The 19,535-nt window shown below is 35.9% G+C and overlaps 1 pseudogene; it reads left to right on the top strand.

Moving 5' to 3' along the window:
- LOC131078938 (NADP-dependent malic enzyme, chloroplastic-like) overlaps positions 1-19,070 on the top strand; it is a 124,467-nt pseudogene extending 105,397 nt beyond the window's left edge.
- The last annotated feature ends 465 nt before the right edge of the window (positions 19,071-19,535 follow it).

The raw sequence follows: 19,535 nt of genomic DNA, 5'->3' as shown, positions 1-19,535 counted from the left end.
CCTTCTTGAGCAACTTGACAATAGGCTTCACTATCTCGGCAAAGTTTGCAATGAATCTCCTGACAAAATTCACTTTACCTAAAAAGGATTGGATACCTTTCACATTTTTAAGATCAGACACTCTGTTAATTGCTTCAATTCTTTCAGGGTCTATTCTTACCCCTTCCTTGGAAACTATGTGTCCCAATAACTTTCCTTCAGTGACCCCAAAATGACATTTCTTGGGATTTAGTGATACACCAAATTCCAAGGCTTTATCGAACACCTTCTCTAAATGTCCACAATGGTCATCAGCTCTCTTTGAGAAACAAGTTAGATCATCTTGGTAAACCACCATAATGATATTTATGAATTCCTTAAAAGCCACATCCATAGCTCTCTGAAATGTAGCTCCTGCATTTTTTAATCCAAATGGCATTCTCACATACACATAGGTTCCCCATGGAGTAGTGAAAGCTGTTTTAAACTGTTTAGACTCCTTTACAAGCACTTGATTGTATCCCGAGAAACCATCCATCATGGATAAAAGATCACATCCTGTCACTCTTTGTAGCATTGCTTCCACATTTGGGGATGAGTAATTATCTTTTAAGGAAGCAACATTAAGATTCCTAAAATCAACACACAATCTGATGTCTCCATTCTTCTTTCTTACTGGGACCAGATTAGAGACCCATGAAGAATGTCTTATTGGTTTGATAATCCCCCCTTCTCTCAATTTAGTCAACTCTTGTTACATTTTAGTTTCTAATAAGGGGTTGATAGGTCTCTGTTTCTGTCTGAAAGGCTTAGCATCTGGAAGTAAGGGAACTTCATGCTGAAAAAGATCTTGTCTATACGCCTTTAGGTCTTCATAAGACCAAGCAAATACATGCTTATACCTTTTCAATAAATTGATAAGGTTAATCCTAACATGAGGGGGTAATTTCTTTCCAATATATACCAACTTGGGGAATGATTCTGTCCCCAGGTTTACCTCCTCCAATTCTTCTAACTTGGTGGTAGATTGCTGGTGTAAATGACTATCATTATAACTAAACATACTTTCTAGCTCCACCAACCCTTTAGGTATCTCATTTGTTTCCAACTGGACAATGTCATTTCCAAACACTGTCTCTCTATTATCCACCACTTCCACCAATGCATTGCAATCAATCTTTTGTCCATCATAATCATCAACACATTGGATGAACCTAAGAATATCATCATCATCAGTAAAAACTTGCCAATTATACACATTATCAGGGATAGCCGGCCTAGATTTTATCTTCATTGTGGAAATACCGGTTAGCATTGCATCATCATTTTTCAAAGCAACATTGGCTAGGAAATCTGCCATAATATTTTTTGTTCGCTCTATCTAATTGATAGAAAATGCATCAAAATGCTCAATAACATCCCAAATAGCATGCTTATATTTCTTCAATCTATCATTCTTGGATGCATATCTAGATCTCACCTAAGAGACAACCAATTCTGAATCCCCCATTACTTTCAACAGTTGGATTCCATGCCTTTTTGCAACCTCAAGTCCTAATAATAGGGCTTCATACTCTGCAGTATTATTTGTGCACTGGAATGCCAATAAGAATGAGTATTTGAAAGTTATACCCAACAGGGACACAAAAAGAACCCCTGCGCCAGATCCTTCTTTGAAGCAAGCTCCATCGAAATACATTTGCCACAACCCATATTGTTGTGCTTGTAGCTCGACTACAATTGGGTCAGTATTCTTCAATTGAGGTGATATTGGTTGAAGTCTAAAATTATCCAAATCTACATCAATCATACAATTAAGCATACTAGGGTCCACATTTTCAATTACCTTAGGAGCCCGTGGCTCCCTGTATAGTTTGACCTGATTGCCACCAATAGGAATAGTAGCATAAGACAAGTCCAGTTGAACATTTCCCCCTACTACTGCTGCCCACTGCCTAGAAAGTAACATACCATAGTGGGGTTTAGTATCAGTAACAATAACATCCATTTTATAAGTGGCTTCAGGAAATGCAGCTATTTTTACTTCTACATCTTTCATTGTACCTATCATAGGCACTTCTCTGTTATCCATGGCATAACATTTCCCATACACAGTGGTTACTGATAACCCTAATTCTTTCATAACACCATAGGGCATTACATTAGCAGCTGCTCCTGAATCTATCATATAGTTTTTAATCAACCGATTATTTACTAGCAAAGTAACATAGAAGGGATCAACCTGAGAAGGCTCCTGAGTGATAGTGGTTCCAACATATACCTCTGGGGTTTGGAACTCTTGATCCTTTCCAACTTTATCCGAACCAGTGGGTAATACTAGGTCACTATCAGATATACTAGAGAATAAAGACAAAGTTGCATCCTTATGCTCTTTAATCTTTAGCAATTCTATTAATGGAACAGTGACTTTCATTTGAGTTAAAGCTTGGGCCATATCAAATGCAGAATTATTACATTTTTCAGTATTAACCTTAACCTTTTCTGTTTTGAATTGACTGGCCTTCTTCACCATCTCTGCCCTTTGTACATCACCAGCATTTTTGTCATCTATGCCTTTAGGTAAGTCTTTAACTTGTTCCTCCTTTTCTTGACTGGCTTTAAGAATAGTAGTAACACTGCTTGATGCTCCTTTCTTTGTGACTTCTTTTACAAACATAAAACCCGACTCACCTTGATCAGTATCTCTCTTGGTGCTTCTCAGATTGTAGCTATGTTTTTCTTTGGCGATTGTAGCCTTAGTGAGATTTTTAACTTCTTCCTCACTAGGCCTCCTAAGATGAACTTCTTCATCTTCAATTGTTACCACATTCAATGTAGGATGCCAACTTAAGGCTAACTATCCTTGCACTAACCTTTCATTATCCAGCACATCACTGTATTCACTTTGCATAGATTCCTCATCACTTTCTATGATGGTTTCAAACATATTAATGTCAGGCTCTACTTCTGGCCTCATAGATTCTTCCAGAGCTTGAGCCACTACACACTGATGAGGAGAATGTGGTCCATCACAAGCAATACACCAAGGAGTATTTTCTATATTATTAACAGTTTTCCCTTTCAAAGGATCTGGTGTGTCTTGGCTTTGGGCAATTTTAGGCTTCTCAACTTGGGGTTTACCATCCTTCCAATTTGTATTGTATGGCATATCATGTAATCTAGGAGGTCTATCTTGCTAGTTATAATGGGGCTTATCATTTTTGTTGACTTTAGTAGTCAAATCTTTCATAGCAGTAACCAGTTTTTCTATTTTATCATCCTCTTTAGCAACTTTGTTAGGTTGCTGTTTGGTTTCATGCCACAGTCTACCATCTGTCCTTCTTCCTAATTTTCCAGACGCTTTTCTATTACTTTCTACATTTATGGCAATTCTAAAAGCATCCCTCAGGTTGTGAGGATTTTTATCTCTCAAGATATAAGCCATTTTGGAATCAAATGCATTATAATATGTATTAAGACACATATTATCATCTAGCCTCATTACCTGATACAACTTGTGCATAGCTTTCTGGAATCTAGCATTGAAATCAGTGACTATTTCATTTTCAGATTTTCTAATGTTATTGAACTCATTCAGCATGAAACTCACATTAGTCTTATCACCATACTGTTCTTGAAAGCAATTTTTAAAATCTTCCCATGAACCTATGCTAGCTACTGGAAGACCTCTGTACCAATCTCTTGTATCATCAACCAGGGATTGAACAAACAGTTTCATAATAACATCTTCATTTGCTATCTCATAATCATTTATGAAATCCCCAAAAGATTTCAGATGTTCCTCAGCACTGACTGCATTGTTCCCAGCAAACTTATGGAGTCTGTCTCTTAGCTCAGTAGGAACATGATTTGGATATCCCGGGATCCCATCAAAAAACAATTGCCTATATTGTTCTAGATTGATTGGCCTTCTTTGAAAAGGGGAAATTGCACTATTATTTCCCATTATCATTTTAGCTTTTGGGATTGGAGATTGAGATGTTTGGGTGTACTGTTTATTTGAGGGTATTTGGCTTACTGAGGCAATATTAGCATGTACTGTAGGTTGAGTATTGACCTGAGGAAAAGAGATGTGTTGGGGATTAGGCTTGCTAAGATCTTCCGATGGGAATGTAATAGGGGGAGCTTTTAAGTAGTTAATCTTTCTTTTAACTTCCTGATTCACTGCTTCTAACTCAGCCTTTTCCAATTCCATTTGGAGGTCTTCCTTTTCCTTCCTCATCCTTTCCATCTCCCTCTCATGTGCTAGGATCCTATGAGAAATTCCTTTTGCAGTTTTAGATTCTATTTCATCATCTACCCATATCTGTTTTCCTTTGTCTAAATTGACTTTAGGAAGCTTGGAGTCATTAGATACCTCCTTAATTGGCTGGGCTACAGACTTAGAAGCTGGTCTAATCTTAGGGATTAGGATCTCCCTAATCACTAGACCTTCCTCATCACTTTTTTTCTTTTCCTTAGCAAGCACTTCAAGATCAGCTATCTATCTAAGGAGCCTATCTCTCTCCATCAATTTGGCTTTAACTTCCTTTTCCTTATTTGCCTCCTTTTGAGCTCTTAGGGAGATTAATTGATGGACTCTTTTGTTTAAATCTTCAATCTCTTAAGACATCTTATCCTCATCAGGGTAGTTTTCTTCAGAGTCTGATGCATTAATTTGATCTATGTCAATTAGGCTAATATTCCCATCTATTGTCCTAGGAACAGAGTGCCTAATTGCATTTGAACTGGTTCTATCTTTTGCAGAAACACGAACATGAGATAGATCTCGATTTAAAATAGGTGCATCATCAATATTTCCAAACAATCCTGAATGGAAACCTAACATATCATGCTCTGAATCTCTAGAAGATGAATTTGACTTTTCATAGACAGGTCGATCAGGCATCTTACTAGTGTTATTATTTTTCTGCACCCATGCTGCACTTGATGGCTTGTGCATCACAGATCTCATCTGTCCTCTTCGTGACTGTTCTGGCAGACCTTCTTGCAAGGTTTCACGAGGATGTTTCTTCATGAATGATCTTGTGTTCTTATTTCCTTGCATCTCGCTAGTCTTTCTTTTAGAAAATTTGTATCTCACAAGGACTAGTTCAATAGTAACAGAGTCGCCACCCACAAAACTATGGGAAAAATGAAAACAAGCAGTCTTACCCACAAAAACACAACAATATTCTCCATAAGTCTCGGCACAGATCTGTGTTTATATCTTTATTATAACTCTCCCCAGCAGAGTCACCACTTTTGTTGTCCTCAAAATTTGATTCCCTTCAATGTCCTTAGGATAATATGATCTAAACTGGGTGCAGAGAAAACATCAAAGATAAGGAAATTCTAGAGACAACATATGACAAGGTTTGATTAGACCTTCTACACTTTGGGCTTCCTTGGAGCCCAGGTGGGTATACCTTTGTGAACTAATTTCACACTTTTAAACAATAAACCCACAGCAAACTAGTCCAGAAAACCAGTGGATTTATTCACCTTGAAATCAACTGAAAACAAAGAATAAAAACTGTACTTAATTTCAGCATTTTTGATCAACAAAGTATGCAATAAACAACCTCGATTAATACCAGTGCCTTATCCAAGGTTACAGAGTGGCCTAAACTCAAATAAAACTCCTGAAACAATATATCTTTATGCTTCTCGTCGGCTTGGTTTCCAATAATCCTAATATATGCCTGACACATACAAGAATTCAATCATTCTAGACTAAGCTATGGTCCTCAAAATTCAAAGTTCCTTCCAAAGAATTTACTGGTATGAGTGATCTCGCATATTTAATTTCCCTTCTAAAGAGAAAAGCTAACAAACACTTATACTGAGATTGCTTTGCAATTCCATTCAAACTAAACAACCCTGGATTATTTAGAATAAAGACAGTAAATAAATTTGTGAACAAACTTGAAGACAACACATAGCTTTACTCAAAACCGATGGCCTGTATATTGATATTCATTTCAAGAAATATTACAAGAAATTTCTGGTTCTCCATTAAACTTTGAAAAAACTCAGATAAATTTCTGCAGCATTTTCTTACAAAAAAAAACTTGTGATCCCCTTTCCTCTAGTCCTGGTATCCATTTATAACAACATGGATGCACAAAGCTTCAGACTTGTCGAGGAGAGTTTGTTACAATTATTTCACAAATTGAAGAGATTACAATTTTTGCGTAAAAGCAGTTATGTGCTCTTTTCAACCTCTGCAGTTTGTTCAACGGGCTGTTTGGTTGCAACCTCTTCTATCTTTTCAGGGGTGCTCTCCAACTGCTCCGGATCATGGGTGGAATATTTAACTTCCCACTCATTATATGTCTCTTCTGTCAGCCATGAAAAATTAATCACATCATTTTTAATTTTAGTCAACCTTTTCCAAGAATTTCTCAGTTTGTTGACTTCTGAATTAAGAAAATTATAATGTGATTTAATTTTTTCTATTTCCTGTATTGTTATAACAAAGAAAGAGGTATCATCAAGATCAATGATTCCCTTAACCCTTGCTGACAATTTGACTTCTATCTCTTTAAGCCATATTTGCTTATCTTTCAACTGATCCAGATTGACAAAAATTCCTGGGAGCAACTCAAAAACTTGATCAGTGTATTCCTTCTTGCATAAATTGACCTTTCTATCCACATTATCTACATCTGCTGCCAATTGCATTAAAACTTTAGCGACATCAGAAGTGGTTTTGATAATGGGATTGGCTCTTGCTTCATCACAGGATACATACATGAACTCTAGATCTTGCTCCCTAGGCCTCCATTTGTCAAAAATGGGTGTCAAAATGGCCTTATCTCTCCTCAGTTCATTCCATATCTCCATAAATTTTCCCACATTGCTGTAAAGCAATGAGGCATTTATTGTATCTGCAAAACTGGAGATTGTGGCCCTTACCTTTTCCTCATATTTCCCTGCATACAAAGCCTGAGCTTGTTTCAGGTTTTCTAGTTCTTGAGGAGTAATCTCAATCATTTGGGAGCTCGAAGGTGCTAGGGATAGTGGGAATTCAATGATAGGGCTTGTAGGTGGAGGTCTTGCAGGAGAGGAGGAAATCATCAATGTTGAAGGCTCACCTTGTTGGTGCTGTCCCATCAACTGGCTTTGTAATCTAGCAATGATGCTATCTTTACCTCTCACCTCCTCCTTGCCATTATTGTAGGCCTTCAAAACTGTTTCCAACTTAATTTGGAGGGCCTCCTTTTCTTTGGCTTCCTTTTCAGCCACTGCAACACTGAATTTTGCAGTTTCTAGCACAGTGCTAGCAGCCTCTACTACCCCTGTACTTTGCACTCTTTTTACCATCAATCCACCTAGGTGACTTGACCCTGGGGTGTCTTTACCTTTCTTTCCCTCATTTCTCTTGAGGGACCACATAACTAGTGCAGCATTATCCTTACTGAATGTAACCCCTTCCATGGGTTTAGTTTCTTTTCTTACTGCATCTAGCACTAGAGCATTAGCAATATCCCACTCTGGTAAGATGAGCACTCCAGCTTGTGCTACTAGATCTCTTCCCTGTTCAGGAGTGATGGTTTTCAATTCTTCCATCATCTCCTATTTTATTTCTTCCTCCACTGAGGCTGGGTCTTTATCAGGCTGCTCAGCCTTCCTTGTCTCACATCTAGCACTATATCTATTTATATGTTGTTTCCAAATGAACTGCATGAATGCTTCTGATGTAACAAAGTTGTCATCAGCTAAAAAGGCATTACTTGCCTTTTTTATCTCAGGATCCCACTCATGGCCTTTAAGTTCAGTAGAGGTGATGTCCATTTCAGCATCAATGGGCTCTTCTGGCATTCCCTCCTCCACTTCATCATAGGTGTATGCGATTTCACCCAAGCTACCCAACTGCAAGAGGTATTCAGTTGCTGCTTGTTCATCTCCTATATGGATAGGGGATTGGGATGGGGAATACAAAAGTGTATCTGATTGCACTTCCTTCCCCACCCTTTGCTTCTTTGGGCTATCCTGGATGTGAATGACATCTTGTACCTTCCTCTTTCCTTTGGATGTGGAGGGCTCCCCTGTTGTAGGCACTAGCATATTGTAACCTGATTTCTTGTGCAATGTGTAATCACTAGGAGGAATTTCTTTGGTGGAAGCTAATTTTCTCAGGATCATTCTAGCCTTTTTAGGGTTACTCTTAATCACAGCTTCCCTCTTCTCCTTAAATGTTTGCATCACATCTTCAAAACAAACAATCAAAATTTTTATTTTTTCTTCCAATGGGAAGAAGCTAGACAATGGGTCATAGCTAGCATCAAATTGATGCACAAAATCCAAGGCTTTCTTGTAAGCCACTCACTTTTCTTTCCTTAATTCCTGCTCATCTAAATCAAATTTGTTTCTGATGAGGTCTTCAAGAAATTGGAATTGATGAGGCCTTCCTCTGCATGCTACCTTCTTCCTGAACACACCGTTGTAGAAGTCCTCCGGATCAGCACACCTGGACACTGCAGTGAATAAATGGTAAGGTTTGAGGAAATCCCCAAAGCAATTCCAGCCTCCCTTTGTAATTACAAATTGGTGGGCTATGGTAGCTGCAGGGAAAATAGTCCCTTTACCTCTGCCTGTTAACTCTGCCTCTTGTAGGCAACCAATTTGTCTAAGGATCTCAGCTATTCCCACTTTGAGAGGGACCTGGTAAGGTAACAAAAATGGAGTACCCCTGAAACCAAAAACTCTGAAAACCGTGGAGACTGGATATAAATACATGTCACCCCAGTTATGAACAATTTTGATGTTCTCTACGAATTCTTTTGGCCTTATGAATTCCAGAAGAACCTTGGGGACTCTTGGGTTATCAGAGCAAAGGAGAGTCCTTATTTTAGATGCAAAATATTTATCAAACATTAGGAAACTAGCATCCTCTCTGTCCCATGACAACACAGTACTCCATAATTGTACTGACATTTTCTCTCCTTCCTTCTCTTTAACCAGGTCTAGTCCACTGGCGAAATAATCACCACCTTTGAAGAGAAATAGGTGCATTAAGAGTGAATACCATTCGAAAGGTCTATCCACCTTTCCATTTTTTATTCCTATCAACCCTCCATGGATAGCATCAGCAATGAAAGAAGCATAATCAAATGTGATAGCAAGAGAAGGATTCAAAATCTGAACGATCATTAGCAAATAGTGATTTGGCATATTTGCTTCAGCATCCTCTCCTAGAACTTGGCAAAGTGCCCAATACATTCCTTTAGCCCTGAAGGTAAACATACTCAATGAGAAAAGCTCTTGCGTATTGGGTCCTACAACTGCTAACCCTCCTATTTTCAGAAAAAGTTCTTTAAGAGGCCCATTCCTGAGATGACTCCTCTGTGCACTATACACTTGGGCTAATGATGTGAAATTTATGGGTTCCAGGAAGTTTGTGAACTCATTGAGTCCGAATGCTGTCCTAAATTCCTCAGCATTAATTTCCACAAGGGTTTTCCCATTTATATCCCGGATGCATCTTGTTACTGGATCATAATTTAATGCCATTTGGGTTAACAAGTCTGTATCCATGAATACCCCTGGGACTACTAACTTCCCAACATCTAGTTCCCAAATACTGTTTTGAGGGGCAGGAGAATTTCTCATTCCAAATCCGACTTTAAATAACCCCAACCCCGACAGTCCCACCTGTGGGTCTCTTAGCCAATTACCCTTGTCATTCAATCCTTCTCCTATCTTTAGACGGGGAGCCCTGGGCACTATCTCTTTGGCCTTTGATGCCTGGTTAGTTGACAACGTCAACTGTTCTAAAAAATCATCACATACACTTCTTTCTAAATAATTAACCTTGCCAGAAAATTCCCTTTTAGGAGCCATTTGAAAACACAAGAAAATGAATATCACTCTTAAACAATCCTGCAACACGAGAATGATCTTACTAAAAACACCACACAAGAATTGCTGCAAAATATGAGAGAACCTGATGCTTGCTTGAAGGAATTTGCTCTGCAATTGAACCGCCTACTCTGTATCTGAAAAAGATAACTCTGCGTCTGCTCTTCTGCAAAATATTTTGAAAGATATCTTCATTTGGTTGTTAGGAAATCAAATACTTGAACTCAGGGCCTTAACTATAACATTGATTCCGCAAGCTTCGGTCGTCCCTTCAAAATCGAATTCATACGAGAATTCGTATTTTTCGCTCCAACGGGTCATAACATTCCTGCAAGTGTTTCACTATTACCTTTTCGTTACTGACGACTTTTTCTTTAGTCTGGGTCCCGCTTTTCTATTGGCTACATAATACCACGTGGCATCAAATCATTGGCCTTAAAATTCCCTTCGCATTCTATTTGATACTGGCCGCATGTCTTTTTTTTACAATGACGTTTCCACCTTGGTCGGCCCACACTTTCTTCTTTGACCACGTGTCATCATGACACGTGGACGGTTCTTGTTCATTCTCGCTATTTCGCGGGCATAAGGAGTGAACACTTTACCCTTGCAAAATAGCATGAGCCGTTGGATCATCCCTCAAGTTAATCACTAATTAATCTTTTGAAAAGGTTCTCAGGAATGGTGGGCCCACGGACTCGTCACTAACACCTGGCATCCAGTCACCTGCGGCGCTGATTTGTTGCTCTGTCATTCACCAAAAGGAAACTACGAGGGGCCCCACTTTCATCTCAAAAGGTCTATCTCTTACGTCATCATCATGACACGTGGACGGTTCTTGTTCATTCTCGCTATTTCGCGGGCCTAAGGAGTGAGCACTTAACCCTTGCGAAATAGCGCCGACTGTCGGATCATCCTTGCAGTTGATCAGCATTTAATCCTTTGAAAAGGCTTTCAGGAATGGTGGGCCTGTGGACTCGTCACTAACACCTGACATCCAGTCACCTACGGCGCTGATTTGTCGCTCTGTCATTCGCCAAAAGGAAACTACGACGGGCCCCACTTTCGTCTCAACAGGTCTATCTCTTACGTCATCATCATGACACGTGGACGGTTCTTGTTGATTCTCTCTATTTTGCGGGCCTAAGGAGTGAGCACTTAACCCTTGCAAAATAGTGCCGACTGTCGGATCATCCTTGCAGTTGATCAGCATTTAATCCTTTGAAAAGGCTTTCAGGAATGGTGGGCCCGCGGACTCGTCACTAACACCTGGCATCCAGTCACCTGCGGCGCCGATTTGTCATTTTCTCATTTGCCAAGAGGGAACCATAGGGACCCACATTTTCCTTTTAGACCGCATATCATCATGACACGTGGACGGTCCTCGTTAATTCTCGCTATTTCATGGGCTTAAAGGGTGAGCGTTTTACCCTTGCGAAATAGCGCGAGCCGTTGGATTATCTCTCAAATTAATCGGCATTTAATCCTTTGAGAAGGCTTTCAGGAGAGGTGGGTCCACATAACTTGTCACGAACACCTGGCGCCTTGTCACTTTCGGAGCTGACTTGTCACTCTGTCATTTGCCAGAAGGAAGCCACGGGGTCTCAATAGATTGTTAACCACTGTACCTGCCAGGTCATTTCTGGGGCCCACTTCGAACCTTTAATCCTAACCCGCCGACTGTGGTGACTTGTGCCACGTGCTACCTTTTAATACGCCAGAAGAAAGCCATAGGGCTCCAACAACTTTTGACAGCTACACCCTTTACTTCCTCCATCATGACACATGGACGGCCCTCGTTAATTCTCGCTATTTCGCGAGCTTAAAGGGTGAGCATTTTACCCTTGCGAAATAGCGCGGGTCATTGGATCATCTCTCAAATTGATCACTAATTACTGGGCCCGACAACTTTAGAAGAAAAGCATACAAGGCATAAGATTTTCAAATAATCAACATAACCGCCTAGGCAAATAATAAGGGGGGGGACACCTCCCACGACCCCACGACCCAAACCTTAAGTGAACAAAGTAACAGAAAATTAGAAACCCGAGGGTTTAACACAAAAGGATAAAAAATCAAAAACCCTTGAACCCCTAAGGTTTAGAACAAAGCTGAAGCATTTGGGATTACACCCTATTCAAATTTTTTTTTAATGAACCATAGCCAATTATGGGAAAAGAAGAACCCAATTTTAAACAGTGATAACAGGAAGAGTACCTCTAATGATGCATTCTTTTTGGGTAAGAAATTGGTTTCATGGGCAAGTAAGAAACAAGACTTAGTTTCCCTATCTACTATTGAAGTTGAATGCATTGTTGTTGCTAGTAATTGCACTCAAGTAGTTTGGATGAAACAAATGTTGAAGGATATTAAAGTTATCTATGGTTAGCCTATTGTCATATATTGTAATAATTCTAGTGCTATTAATATGTCAAAGAACCTGGTGCAACATTCAAAGACTAAACATGTATCAATCAAGTATCATTTCTTGAGAGAAAAAGTCAATGAAGAGGAAGTGAAGTTAGAGTATGGGTCTACAAAGTAACAAATTGCTAATATTTTCACCAAGTCTTTGCCTGCAAATACATTTGTCTATTTGAGAGACAAGTTAGGGGTATCCACCCCTCCTAATGGGAACTAGATGCATTGAGTTACATCTATCTGGTGGACTTCATAGTCTTATCTTTTTGACCAAATTGATGAGCTTATGTTGCTCCTCTACTGGACTAGTCTATTTGTGGTTCTCTTGAGCTGGTTATAATCATGATTTGTTTATTCTAAGGATGAGAGTAAGTTTGTTTTTCTTTTTTGAGAACCTTTGTCATTGATGTCAAAAGGGGAGAGAAAGCATGTGAAAATTGTCTTATCTTTTTGTTGGTGTGCTTAATCTTAGGGGGAGTTTGCTAGAGATGTTTTCTTTCTTTGCATTGAATGTTTTTCACATTCATATGTTGCCATCAAAGCCAAAGGGGGAGATTGTTGGACATTGTTGCTACTAGGATATGTTATTATCATTGATGTCAACATATTCTTGTGATTTATTTCTCTGGTGGTTGCATATTGGTTTATTGGGATCATGGTTGGGTATATGGAGTATTTCCAAAATCATCATATTTTTCTATATTTGTTTTAGGGATCCATGAGCTTAATTGATCATATCATATGATCCAATTTATAGTTTGGTTTTTTTAATCAGTGCTTTGTAGAGTTTGGTATTTCCTTCGTATATTCTGGTGTGATTAGATCTTGAGTTGATATTTTGGGAGATTTTTGAGGATTTTCTTTTGTATCTTCATTTTAGATGGTTTGTGATTTGGTGCTTCACAAGTTATCTTTCTTCGTGACAGTTGTTGTTGTTTGAGTTTTCTTGAGTTTCAGATGTTGATCGATGAAGATTTGATAAGTGGTGTTTGTGTAACTATTACAAATGATTCTAACATGCTTGGTGGTGTTTCCTAATTATTTCCTATTTGTCTTGATGATCTACATTGATCGTTGTGTGAGGTTTTGGTGATTTTCATGATCCGGTGTTGTTCTTAGTGTTATGTGGTATTCTTGGAGGTGTAGCGTGTTGCGGTTGATCTTGGCATGATTTCGAGTGGTATTGTATATTTGAGCATTTAGTTTAGGTCCATGTTATGTCATGTATATCACTATATCATTCTGGTGGTCGATCTTTGTATTGTGTGATGTAATTTTGTAATTATAAGTTGAGGGTTTAGCAGAACTTGTTGTCAAGGTTGATGAATTGTATAAATGGGTGATAAAGTCATGTAAAATAATTGTTGGTGGTGTGTCTACATAATCAACGAATGGTAAAGGTGTGAACAACCAAATAAATCCTTCGACATTGTGATTAGGCAAAGATTGAAGTGGTGCAGAGTAGACATATGTGCTTAACCGAAACTGTCATCAGGAATTTGCAAGTTCTATTCTTTCAGTTCATTTAATTCTGGATTGTTGTTTGAATATTTTGTAAGTCAATGAGACTTCCTTGTAAGGTAGTGAACCTTCCCTGAGGGTTGTAGCCTTTTGGGTTATTGTATTTTGAGTAGTGAGCTCTAGGTAGTGAGCTCGAATGCATGTACATTCTCCATTGTAATTATTTTCACATACTACTACAGAGTATCATTTTATTGTGTGTGGGTTCCCACCATGTTTTTTTCCCTTAACCAGGTTTTCCACATCAAAAATATTGGTGTTGTGTGTTGTGCTATCAATTTTCTTGTCTTTGTTGTTGTTGTAGTTAATCAGATTTGTATTTGAGGTTCATTTTGTTGATTCGGTGAAAATTGATTCATCCCCCCTCTCAGTTCTCCTTCATCTTTGTTGCCAACGCCAGTAACACCCCCCACCCACCCACACACACACGCACACACACACACATGGGTAAAAGTACAATATTGTGTCACATTTCAAGGTAATTTATCAACAAAAGTGAATTTAAGTTTTTCTAACTAAAATTAATTTTAGTTTGTGGTCTATATAAATTCATTATAGATAAGTTATATATGGACCACAACTTTTCCAATTGGAAATGTCTACTAAATGTATATTTTATATCAATTTGAGTCTAATTACCAAATTTTTTTTTTGTAAAACTTGATGTTTCAACAAATCATACTCTTATAAATAATATTGTTTTTGAAATGTAAAAATACCCTTTTATAGATCTACAAGTGAATATTCCAAAATATATCTCATTTAATAATTTAATTATTTTTTATATTTTACATTTTATTTTGATTGAAAGTAGGTCATCAACACTTAAATATAATATTGATTATCTTGACAAGAAAAATACTAAAATTTATTTAAATTTTCTTTTAAAAAAATGTTGCACTAGAGAAAAGAATCCATACCACAATGATATAATTCTTTTCTAATTTGGATAAATAATGAATAAGAAAGGTGGCAACAAATAGAAAAAGTTATATCTCAGTTTAGGCAACTTTTCAAAATTATTGAAAAATATATGTTTATAAAAAATAGTAAAAAAATATACTCATAACCTAAAGTTTCATGTTATTAATGTACACAAAAAAATTGAAGAAAAAAAGGTAAAATTTATTAAATAAAGTGTGGCGGCTTGTGTAACTTCAATTTCAACATTTCATCAGTAAATAAAATATAGTATTTACTTTATACAAAATTATATTCAAATAATTTTTTAAATTTTTATAAAACTTACAAACATAAAATGGACAAAAGAATATACATTTTATTAGTTTACATCATTTCAAAATTCAAAACATATATTTCACTTTCTATTGATTCAATTTAAAAAAATTGAATCAACGAAATAATTATAATATGGACGATTTATTGTTATTATTATTATTTAATTTTCTCATTTTATTAAAGAAAAATTGGTTATTGGTATATGGAAAATTCTATACGACTATATGAAGGATGATGAAATAATATGCAAATGGACTATGGGCTTGCAAATTTACAATATTGACTTTTGACTAAAAGATTTACAATATTCTCTTTTGACTTAAAGATCTACATTTTTTTTGTTAGGAGCAATTTGTAAGTCCATCTTTATATTGTTTTAGCTCCACTATTCTATTCTATACAACAATGCATAAAATTGGTTTCTCTTCCATTTTTCATAACCATACATAAAGTTGGTTTCTCTTCTATCGTAAAGAAGTGTCACTTCTAACTAGGTTTAGTTTGGGATATGAATTATTTATGGTGATATTTTTATATTTCTTATTTTTCTCATGTTTTAGAGCATTCATGTTTATTTTCTATATGATTCATATAATGTGCTAAATTACTTTTGATGTGTTTATGTGTACTTGCACATGCATTTGGATGAATTATGAGAGATTCATGTAATGTGCTAAACTACTTTTCTTGTGTCATTGCACATGCTTATGGATGAATTATGTGTATATGTACTTGCACATGCTTATGGATGAATTATGGGGCATTCATTGTATCATAGAATGGTTGATTTTTTGCAATAGTAAAAAGCTCTATTGTGTTAGGTTTTTTTTATCTAAAAAGGTTTTCCTAAATGAAAATATTACAAATTATCTTTACCTTTTGTTTACTTTATTATTGTATTATATTTTATATGCACTAACTCTATTGTACAAATTTATCAAGATTCTTTTTCTCCACAAGATAGAATATATTAAATGCACTTTTTATATTAACAAGGAGGATTAGGTTACTTAATGTTACTCATGATATGGAAATGGTTTGATGTGATTTATTCCTATTGATTCAGTTTGAGCTTAAGTATCAAATCTAAGATAATAAAGCATTGGCATAACGAAATGAATTATACACTTAGTCAAAGTTCAAAATTATAGTTGTAGAAATGATCCTTATAACAATGGCTCTAATTTAATATCTATGTTTCTAAAATTTTGTTGTAACCTCAATTGCTACACTTTTGATCTTCACAAATTATATATATATATTTTTCTTTTGGACTTGTTAGTACCTAAATAATGGTTAAATATTATTTTTGTAAAGTACACAAGGTAGCTTAGTCATATACATGGATTGATTTTTTTAAATGAACAAATTAAAAAATATTTTAAAATAAAATTTAGATGTCTATTTTCTCCAATTGATTTTAGGTCATGGTGCAATGGTCTTAGATGCTTTAATATGGGTATGTGTAGGATCACGAGGAGCCAAAAAGTGGCGATATGAAAAAAATGCCTTTGTCCATTTACCCAAAATTGTGAAAAATCCATGTTCACCTTTTGGCTGGCTTGGATGTCAGTACATGTAGCCATGGAAAAATCCAAAGCATATCGGATATCTTATATTATCAATCATATATATTATATAATATACAATATATATTATATAATGTATAATATATTATATATTATATATTATATATTATATATTTTATACTATATTTTATATATTATAATATTATAATATTAATATATATTATATATTATTATATATTACTAATGTATATTATCAATACATAATGGAAAACCTAAAAAAGGAATCGAATATCTGATACCTGCAAGTATTTTATATACCTAGACTATGCGCACCTGTGGGCCATTGTTACCCACACATTTGGAGTTTAGAGTGATTTGGTATTCGAACAAAGCCAATATCTTATTTATTAGACAAATTTTCATCAAATCCAAGCATCAAGTATGAATTGTTTTTTGATTTCCTTCTCTTTTTATCATTCTTTAGCATCTTTTTTTTGTTTTTCAATTTTTAAGTTATAAATTAGGCTTTTTATTTGAAATAGACTATGTTATTTAAAATTTATTAATTAAATATAATTTTTAGATTCAATCAAGTAAAGTGGCTAAGAACAATGAGAATTCACAACTACCAAACCCTCTTCTACTAAACCCCTCCTCAATTCATGAATTAATTGGTAAAAATCTGGATCAATTGAAGGGCATTGCTAATGTCTATAGTACGATCCCTCATTTATCCCCGATGATAGATGCATTAAAGTCAATAATCTATAATGTAGAAACTATCACTTCTAAGCACAATGTCACTCTTTTATGGCGAGAGGCCGTGAGGAAATGATATGTGGATGGCTTTTCCTATGACATGGCGAAGAACCTCGAAATATCAAAAGCTAAAATAGCTGCCCTATTTGTTAATCTCTACACTGGATAACCCATAGATGTTAAAAACCAAAGCGTTCCATTAAGTGGTGTCAAAATGATGTTATGTGAGATAACTTCTAGGATTGTTGGTGGATTGTTTTTAATAGACCACCCAACAACAATATCAATGTGCCGTTTTACTTTATTAATAAATTATATTATAAGTTTGTTTAAGGCAAGCATGTCAACTACTTTGATATCAGACATTTCTAGGGAGTGGTGGGAGGTATGCCCCAAGATAGCTTGGGGTAGTTTGAGTAGTACAAGGCCCATATGGTCCCCCTCCTCTCATTGCTCACCCATATCTAGTACAACCTCCATATATTATTATAGAGACAATGTCATAGACTATATCAACTATTCACTCTTTGAGTGGCCTTTTGGTTTCTCAGGCCGCAACACTAACTCAGCCACATGACCTTGATGCTAGCAGTGGATTGAGTGGTGCTGACACACCCTCCTTGCATCCACACATTTGTGTGTCACATACTTGCACTATGTGCAATGACATATGATTAGGTCCTCTTGGATAACCTATTAATCATCCCATTAACACAACTGATTATGAGGTCCATGATATAGCTAAAGCTAGATGAGATGATAGGGATTGGAGAGCACCTTGGGGAGTCCTCGCATGCTAGAGACAAGGAGGTACCTTCATTATACACTGATGATATGGTGGTAAGACTTAACTTGTAATTTCATAGTGCCTTTTTTTTAAATGAATATTTATAAGAGAGAGTATAAGTATGAATGTTTATATACATTATCTATTTGATAGTTGATGTCTAAGGAGGACATATTATGGGTCCAGGATGCCACTGTCTTAGCCATTTCATTTGGCCTTTAGAGCTACATGATATATATTTTTTCACTTAGATGTTTACATTTTTTAATGTATACATGCTTTCCATTTAAATTTTCATTAAATAAAGTATATATTAACTTACATGTTTATCTTAATTTACTCTTGTAGGACACACCTAGTGCAAGTGAGGTGCCATGCATTCCAAACTCTGGAAGCGTAATGATAGACAAGGGAAAGGTAAATGAATGCAAATTTGATTTAATTTAGAGTTTAAATAACTTATAATGATTATACATGTCTACATAGATTGATAGTTTCACATATTTTTCATTGTTATGTACAAGGAATTGTTGGTTTCACATCCTTGTTGACTGCTTCCACAATACCTAAAGAAGTAGAAGAGATGCCTTAAGTATGTGTTTATTTTATTTTGTGTTTATTAAATATGGTCCTATCACTAAAAATAATATGCAAACTTGTATCAATTTTACATTTGTGAACATATATAGGTTGTTTACAAAAATGTTGATAACATCCCTTCTCCACCATGGGCATATTCTAGGACTCTCAACTGTCCTAAGAGAAGACATATACTTGAGGTAATAGAGAATTCAATTTTAGAGTTAAATTATAATTCAATGTATATTTATTTTAATGTTAATTTTTAAAATGTAAATTATATAATATAACTAATCTCAATTGTGGTTTGAATTTTTCTTGTGCAGGATCCTTCAAAGCCAAAGAGTGTTTCAAAGAGGGTCAATTCTGATGATCCGTCAATAGATTAGGATGTGATAGAGACATTTTGGGATACATACATGGATATTGGGCATGTATATTTTATATGTGGACATACATTTTATTTGAGTTGGCATTTATGCCATTTTTGTATATGGACATAGACTTGTAATTATTCAACAATTTGATATACAAAAGTTGAGATTTGATATAATTTGTTCCTCATGTGCATGTCTTCATTATTTGAAATAATAACCTTCAATGTAATAATGAACAATAGTTAAATAATAAACAATAGAATGTTATATTATACAATCTTGATATTCGATATAATTTGTTCCATCTAAATCTTAAGTGTTAATTTTGGTTGCCTTGGGAAACTTCACCAAATTTAATGACCATATTGGTATGGTTCTTAATCATAACATGGATGCTTAGTAATGACAAATGGCAAGTAAACACAATTGGATTTGATTTCATGTTTTACCTCCTATGCACTTTGACATATTTGAGCA

Source organism: Cryptomeria japonica, chromosome 2, assembly GCF_030272615.1.
Source record: "Cryptomeria japonica chromosome 2, Sugi_1.0, whole genome shotgun sequence".
Taxonomy (NCBI): Eukaryota; Viridiplantae; Streptophyta; class Pinopsida; order Cupressales; family Cupressaceae; genus Cryptomeria; species Cryptomeria japonica.
The sequence above is the reverse complement of the archived record's forward strand: the minus strand, read 5'-3'. Positions and strand labels throughout refer to the sequence as shown.